The sequence below is a fragment of the Schistocerca piceifrons genome, unplaced genomic scaffold, assembly GCF_021461385.2.
Source record: "Schistocerca piceifrons isolate TAMUIC-IGC-003096 unplaced genomic scaffold, iqSchPice1.1 HiC_scaffold_961, whole genome shotgun sequence".
Lineage (NCBI taxonomy): Eukaryota > Metazoa > Arthropoda > Insecta > Orthoptera > Acrididae > Schistocerca > Schistocerca piceifrons.
Genome location: NW_025729236.1, coordinates 1,552,501 through 1,560,000, shown reverse-complemented (window position 1 = coordinate 1,560,000; position 7,500 = coordinate 1,552,501). Strand labels below are relative to the sequence as shown.

General features: G+C 55.8%; 2 non-coding genes and 1 pseudogene across 2 annotated transcripts; all 3 read left to right on the top strand.

The window, feature by feature from the left end:
* The first annotated feature begins 4,157 nt into the window (after positions 1 to 4,157).
* On the top strand, positions 4,158 to 6,066 carry LOC124774262. The gene has a single exon (XR_007015250.1). It is a non-coding gene; the product is annotated as a small subunit ribosomal RNA (ribosomal RNA).
* A 352-nt stretch (positions 6,067 to 6,418) lies between these two features.
* On the top strand, positions 6,419 to 6,573 carry LOC124774056. Its single transcript, XR_007015051.1, has one exon. It is a non-coding gene; the product is annotated as a 5.8S ribosomal RNA (ribosomal RNA).
* A 188-nt stretch (positions 6,574 to 6,761) lies between these two features.
* Positions 6,762 to 7,500, top strand: part of LOC124774345 — a 4,222-nt pseudogene continuing 3,483 nt past the window's right edge.

The following is a 7,500-nucleotide window of genomic DNA, read 5'->3' as shown; positions in this document are numbered from 1 at the left end:
AAAACAGTATCGCCATCTATGAAAATAGGGCGACACCACATGCAATACCGCCATCTATGCGCATCTGACAACACTACGTCCGCACCACAAAACATACCGCCATCTGTAGGTCTCCCGCAACATGACCTCCTCCAACGACGATACCGCCATCTATGCGACGCCAAGCCGATTAAGACAGCGATGGCGCCACAGTGCCCGCCTTTCGACGCCACCCACAAAGCCTGCAGCCTCTGTCGACCATAGCACCCAATCTCCAGTGGCTCTGCCGCACGAAGCCGTGGACCGGCAATGACTCCACCCGCACCCGTTCGTGCACCACCCCAACCGCCAAACTCGCACCTCCAGCGGATGAACGGCGGAAGTTTCCCGCACTCGTAAAGTGCAATCCACCCCTATAACTTGCGTTTCATGAAGAGTTATTTCCAATATGCGACATTCCCGCTGTCCCTATACATGAGCCGCGACCTGTACCACTTACGAGCGAGAGACGCGATCGCGTTGCTCACTGTACGGCGTCCGATACCGAGCCATCAGCATGTCGGTCCCCATGCGCGTTGCACTCGCACTCGCAGTCGCAAAAACGTGGGGCAAATATATTACGCGGAAGAGCTATAACAGACCGAGCCCCACTGCATGGGGGGAGTCTTTGTCACTAATGTACACAGATGGAACATTTTGGACTGGAACCAGATTACCCGTACACACGGCGCTGATTAGTAATCAATGCAGAGCCATCAAACTACAGCAAATATACACAACTGTCCGTATACATGCTGAAAGAGTCTGCCCACAATGGGAACCACACGTCAGCCAGACACTCTGATCACGCACCACTCTCTGCTTCTAACAGGCGCACATACAATATGTAAGCACCAGCATGGAACAACATCCAGTGCATCTTCTCCGCCACATTACACAATCCACACTATCACAACCAGACCAGGAGGTCCATGCGGAAAATACAATATCCCAGCCTTTCGACATCCACCATTGCGCAGACCAGGCACCAACACCCACACATGTCCTATACAACGGTGCACCCAACATCACAATAGTACCTCCTGTCACAGCGCACAAACAATGACATGAGTCAAAGACACAGGTCTCACACAAGCATAGAATTGGAGCGCCGCCTCTAATAAGCCAAAGGTGCATCCTGACGTGACAAATCTGATCATGTCACAAGCATTCACTTACTATAATCACTATCAACGAACCTGCCGCCCCCGCCCCCCCCCCCTACACCTTTCCTTACAACAACGTGTAACCTAACCTAACCTAACCTAACCTATGTTGTACCTTAACCTAACCTATGTTGTACCTTAACCTAACCTATGTTGTACCTTAACCTAACCTATGTTGTACCTTAACCTAACCTATGTTGTACCTTAACCTAACCCATGTTGTACCTTAACCTAACCCATGTTGTACCTTAACCTAACCCATGTTGTGCCTTAACCTAACCCATGTTGTGCCTTAACCTAACCCATGTTGTGCCTTAACGTAACCCACGTTGTGCCTTAACGTAACCCACGTTGTGCCTTAACCTAACCCACGTTGTGCCTTAACGTAACCCACGTTGTGCCTTAACGTAACCCACGTTGTGCCTTAACGTAACCCACGTTGTGCCTTAACGTAACCCACGTTGTGCCTTAACGTAACCCACGTTGTGCCTTAACGTAACCCACGTTGTGCCTTAACGTAACCCACGTTGTGCCTTAACGTAACCCACGTTGTGCCTTAACGTAACCCACGTTGTGCCTTAACGTAACCCACGTTGTGCCTTAACGTAACCCACGTTGTGCCTTAACGTAACCCACGTTGTGCCTTAACCTAACCCACGTTGTCCCCTAACCTAACCCACGTTGTCCCCTAACCTAACCCACGTTGTCCCCTAACCTAACCCATGTTGTCCCCTAACCTAACCCATGTTGTCCCCTAACCTAACCCATGTTGTCCCCTAACCTAACCCATGTTGTCCCCTAACCTAACCCATGTTGTCCCCTAACCTAACCCATGTTGTCCCCTAACCTAACCCATGTTGTCCCCTAACCTAACCCATGTTGTGCCCTAACGTAACCCATGTTGTGCCCTAACGTAACCCATGTTGTGCCTTAACGTAACCCACGTTGTGCCTTAACGTAACCCACGTTGTGCCTTAACGTAACCCACGTTGTGCCTTAACGTAACCCACGTTGTGCCTTAACGTAACCCACGTTGTGCCTTAACGTCACCCACGTTGTGCCTTAACGTAACCCACGTTGTGCCTTAACGTAACCCACGTTGTGCCTTAACGTAACCCACGTTGTGCCTTAACGTAACCCACGTTGTCCGCTAACGTAACCCACGTTGTCGCCTAAACCTGCTCTGTAATTGTTATACGACTCGTTCAATTAGTGTAGTGTTGCCCACCCGCAACCCTCGCAATATAGTTCGCTACTCGCACTGCCCGCTCCCCTGTGTATCGCTTCATGTTAAACACCTTGCAAGTCTTGCTGACTTTCCACATGCTCCTGCTGTACACTGTTATGTGGATGGCAGCAGGACGTACATGCCGCCCCCCCCCACCCCTCCCCACGTCCCCACCTTGCCCCCTGCCTTCGCAAGCTGGTTGGTGAGAAGTTTGCATGTTCAATGCCCTTCGCATGCGACGTACTCAGGCTACGTTGTGGTGCGGCCTGTGTCAACTGTCCGCTGATGTCGTACGCATAAACCACAATCTGTACTGCACATTCGTCCTTATGTACTGAATGATACATCGTGGCACATGTGTGACCGTACAACGACTGCGCCCAAAAACGGCGGACCATACAGTGCAAATATTGTGCACGCAGCTACGTGTCGTCTCCCTATGAGAGCTGGATTGCAGTGTGGTACGCCATAGAGACGTGTGGGAGGAACGGACGCCGTGGATGGCGATCAGCATGAGCTGTGTGTTGATGTATTCGGACCTAGTCGTCTCTCCTCAAACACCGTGATAGCATGGTGCACCGCGTTCCATATCTGCGACATGCTACAGAGGCCGGTTGACAGTCGTTCGAGCAATGGACATCGCATACGTACGGGGGCCACCTTCCACGTATTGTCTAGGCGTGCACATTTTGTTGCGTGTATGTGGGCAGACGTAGTGTGGCGTGACACCTGACACAGGCATGCAATAATCGTTGAAGTTGCTAATGGCGATGGACGCCTACGTTTGCTGGTGAAGTTACGCAAATGAAGAAATGGTAACCCGTTGTGGTGCGGTTGTTCTCGCTAGGGGTGAATCGGTGATGGCGACGATAGGTTGAGGTACTAACCGGTTGTTCCAGCGATACCCACCATGCCGATGAAACTGAACGGCATCTGGGTGTGAAGCGATACGCGGCGGTGGCTGGGTGGGACCGTCCCCGGCCGGTGAGGGGGCGCCTCCCGGCGTGCTGGCCGCGCGGTGCGTGGGCGCACGCGCTACAGCCGGCTGGTGGGGGCGGCCAGTGGCAGGCGCGCCGGCCGACGGACGCGGCAGGCGTCGCAGCTGCGCGCCGGCGCACCCTGCGCGCGGCGCCGTGCGGCCAAAGTAGGTCCTCGCGGGCCCGGTGCGAAGCGCGGTGGACATCTTCAGTGTGCTGGTCCGATTGAGGACTGTGTGCGTTGAGGATGCGCCGCCGCCCGGCGCTCGGCGCCGCGACGCCGTCTGCTGCTCGGTCGCCCCAGCGGTTCTCGCTGGTGGTTTGTATCGCAGCTGTGCGGATGTGTTGGCGCGTGCGCTGTGCTGGGAGAGTTCGCTTCGGCACCCAAGTGGGGCTTTTGTCCTTCTGTGGCGCTGGCGTTGGAGCTGCCGGTCACCGTAGGTGGCGCGTGTTGTCTCCCGCCGGCAATGCCACGACAGCACGCTCCCGGGCCTCTGTCGGCAGCGGCAAGCTCAGTTGGGAGCACGGGTGGTCGCACCGAAAGCGTCTACTCGCCTAACTCCGGGCGATTGCGCCTCTCTCGAACCCGACCAAGTACTTGGGACGGCGCTGCGCGCCGCCGGGACCTGAGAGGGTTTCGAGGTGTATTGTGCAGGGGAGCTCAGCCTCCTCCTGTTTGCAGAATGATTGAGCGGACGCTTGCGTGTTCGCGCGGGCCCCCGGGACACACTCCCGGGCGGCCGGCTGCTCAGCTCTAGTTGACGCAGCTCCCTGGTTGATCCTGCCAGTAGTCATATGCTTGTCTCAAAGATTAAGCCATGCATGTCTCAGTACAAGCCGCATTAAGGTGAAACCGCGAATGGCTCATTAAATCAGTTATGGTTCCTTAGATCGTACCCACGTTACTTGGATAACTGTGGTAATTCTAGAGCTAATACATGCAAACAGAGTCCCGACCAGAGATGGAAGGGACGCTTTTATTAGATCAAAACCAATCGGTCGGCTCGTCCGGTCCGTTTGCCTTGGTGACTCTGAATAACTTTGGGCTGATCGCACGGTCCTCGTACCGGCGACGCATCTTTCAAATGTCTGCCTTATCAACTGTCGATGGTAGGTTCTGCGCCTACCATGGTTGTAACGGGTAACGGGGAATCAGGGTTCGATTCCGGAGAGGGAGCCTGAGAAACGGCTACCACATCCAAGGAAGGCAGCAGGCGCGCAAATTACCCACTCCCGGCACGGGGAGGTAGTGACGAAAAATAACGATACGGGACTCATCCGAGGCCCCGTAATCGGAATGAGTACACTTTAAATCCTTTAACGAGTATCTATTGGAGGGCAAGTCTGGTGCCAGCAGCCGCGGTAATTCCAGCTCCAATAGCGTATATTAAAGTTGTTGCGGTTAAAAAGCTCGTAGTTGGATTTGTGTCCCACGCTGTTGGTTCACCGCCCGTCGGTGTTTAACTGGCATGTATCGTGGGACGTCCTGCCGGTGGGGCGAGCCGAAGGCGTGCGACCGCCCCGTGCGTGCTCGTGCGTCCCGAGGCGGACCCCGTTGAAATCCTACCAGGGTGCTCTTTATTGAGTGTCTCGGTGGGCCGGCACGTTTACTTTGAACAAATTAGAGTGCTTAAAGCAGGCAAGCCCGCCTGAATACTGTGTGCATGGAATAATGGAATAGGACCTCGGTTCTATTTTGTTGGTTTTCGGAACCCGAGGTAATGATTAATAGGGACAGGCGGGGGCATTCGTATTGCGACGTTAGAGGTGAAATTCTTGGATCGTCGCAAGACGAACAGAAGCGAAAGCATTTGCCAAGTATGTTTTCATTAATCAAGAACGAAAGTTAGAGGTTCGAAGGCGATCAGATACCGCCCTAGTTCTAACCATAAACGATGCCAGCCAGCGATCCGCCGCAGTTCCTCCGATGACTCGGCGGGCAGCCTCCGGGAAACCAAAGCTTTTGGGTTCCGGGGGAAGTATGGTTGCAAAGCTGAAACTTAAAGGAATTGACGGAAGGGCACCACCAGGAGTGGAGCCTGCGGCTTAATTTGACTCAACACGGGAAACCTCACCAGGCCCGGACACCGGAAGGATTGACAGATTGATAGCTCTTTCTTGATTCGGTGGGTGGTGGTGCATGGCCGTTCTTAGTTGGTGGAGCGATTTGTCTGGTTAATTCCGATAACGAACGAGACTCTAGCCTGCTAACTAGTCGCGTGACATCCTTCGTGCTGTCAGCGATTACTTTTCTTCTTAGAGGGACAGGCGGCTTCTAGCCGCACGAGATTGAGCAATAACAGGTCTGTGATGCCCTTAGATGTTCTGGGCCGCACGCGCGCTACACTGAAGGAATCAGCGTGTCTTCCTAGGCCGAAAGGTCGGGGTAACCCGCTGAACCTCCTTCGTGCTAGGGATTGGGGCTTGCAATTGTTCCCCATGCACGAGGAATTCCCAGTAAGCGCGAGTCATAAGCTCGCGTTGATTACGTCCCTGCCCTTTGTACACACCGCCCGTCGCTACTACCGATTGAATGATTTAGTGAGGTCTTCGGACTGGTACGCGGCATTGACTCTGTCGTTGCCGATGCTACCGGAAAGATGACCAAACTTGATCATTTAGAGGAAGTAAAAGTCGTAACAAGGTTTCCGTAGGTGAACCTGCGGAAGGATCATTACCGACTAGACTGCATGTCTTTCGATGTGCGTGTCGTGTCGCGCAACACGCTACCTGTACGGCTCGCCGTAGCCGTGCGCCGCGTGCGGAACCACGCGTGCCTCTCAAAACTAGCGGCAATGTTGTGTGGTACGAGCGCTGAAGCGCTGGAGCGGCTGGCCTGCGGCACCTGGCGCCTGGCGCCGGTTTTGAATGACTTTCGCCCGAGTGCCTGTCCGCTCCGGTGTGGAGCCGTACGACGCCCGTCGGCCGTGAGGCCGTTGGACACAGAACGCTGGAACAGGGGCCGCCACACGCCTCACTCCCGCCTATGCGACCGTCTCGAAAGAGACGGCGGAAACTTGAGAAAAGATCACCCAGGACGGTGGATCACTCGGCTCGTGGGTCGATGAAGAACGCAGCAAATTGCGCGTCGACATGTGAACTGCAGGACACATGAACATCGACGTTTCGAACGCACATTGCGGTCCATGGATTCCGTTCCCGGGCCACGTCTGGCTGAGGGTCGGCTACGTATACTGAAGCGCGCGGCGTTTGCCCCGCTTCGCAGACCTGGGAGTGTCGCGGCCGCCTGTGGGGCCGGCCGCGTCTCCTCAAACGTGCGATGCGCGCCCGTCGCCTGGCGGTTCGCATACCGGTACTTTCTCGGTAGCGTGCACAGCCGGCTGGCGGTGTGGCGTGCGACACCTCGTACAACGACCTCAGAGCAGGCGAGACTACCCGCTGAATTTAAGCATATTACTAAGCGGAGGAAAAGAAACTAACAAGGATTCCCCCAGTAGCGGCGAGCGAACAGGGAAGAGTCCAGCACCGAACCCCGCAGGCTGCCGCCTGTCGTGGCATGTGGTGTTTGGGAGGGTCCACTACCCCGACGCCTCGCGCCGAGCCCAAGTCCAACTTGAATGAGGCCACGGCCCGTAGAGGGTGCCAGGCCCGTAGCGGCCGGTGCGAGCGTCGGCGGGACCTCTCCTTCGAGTCGGGTTGCTTGAGAGTGCAGCTCCAAGTGGGTGGTAAACTCCATCTGAGACTAAATATGACCCCGAGACCGATAGCGAACAAGTACCGTGAGGGAAAGTTGAAAAGAACTTTGAAGAGAGAGTTCAAAAGTACGTGAAACCGTTCTGGGGTAAACGTGAGAAGTCCGAAAGGTCGAACGGGTGAGATTCACGCCCATCCGGCCACTGGCCTCCGCCCTCGGCAGATGGGGCCGGCCGCCCGCGCGGAGCAATCCGCGGCGGGGTCGTGTCCGGTTGCCTTTCCACTCGCCGCGGGGTGGGGCCGTTCCGGTGTGCGGTGGGCCGCACTTCTCCCCTAGTAGGACGTCGCGACCCGCTGGGTGCCGGCCTACGGCCCGGGTGCGCAGCCTGTCCTTCCGCGGGCCTCGGTTCGCGTCTGTTGGGCAGAGCCCCGGTGTCCTGGCTGGCTGCCCGGCGGT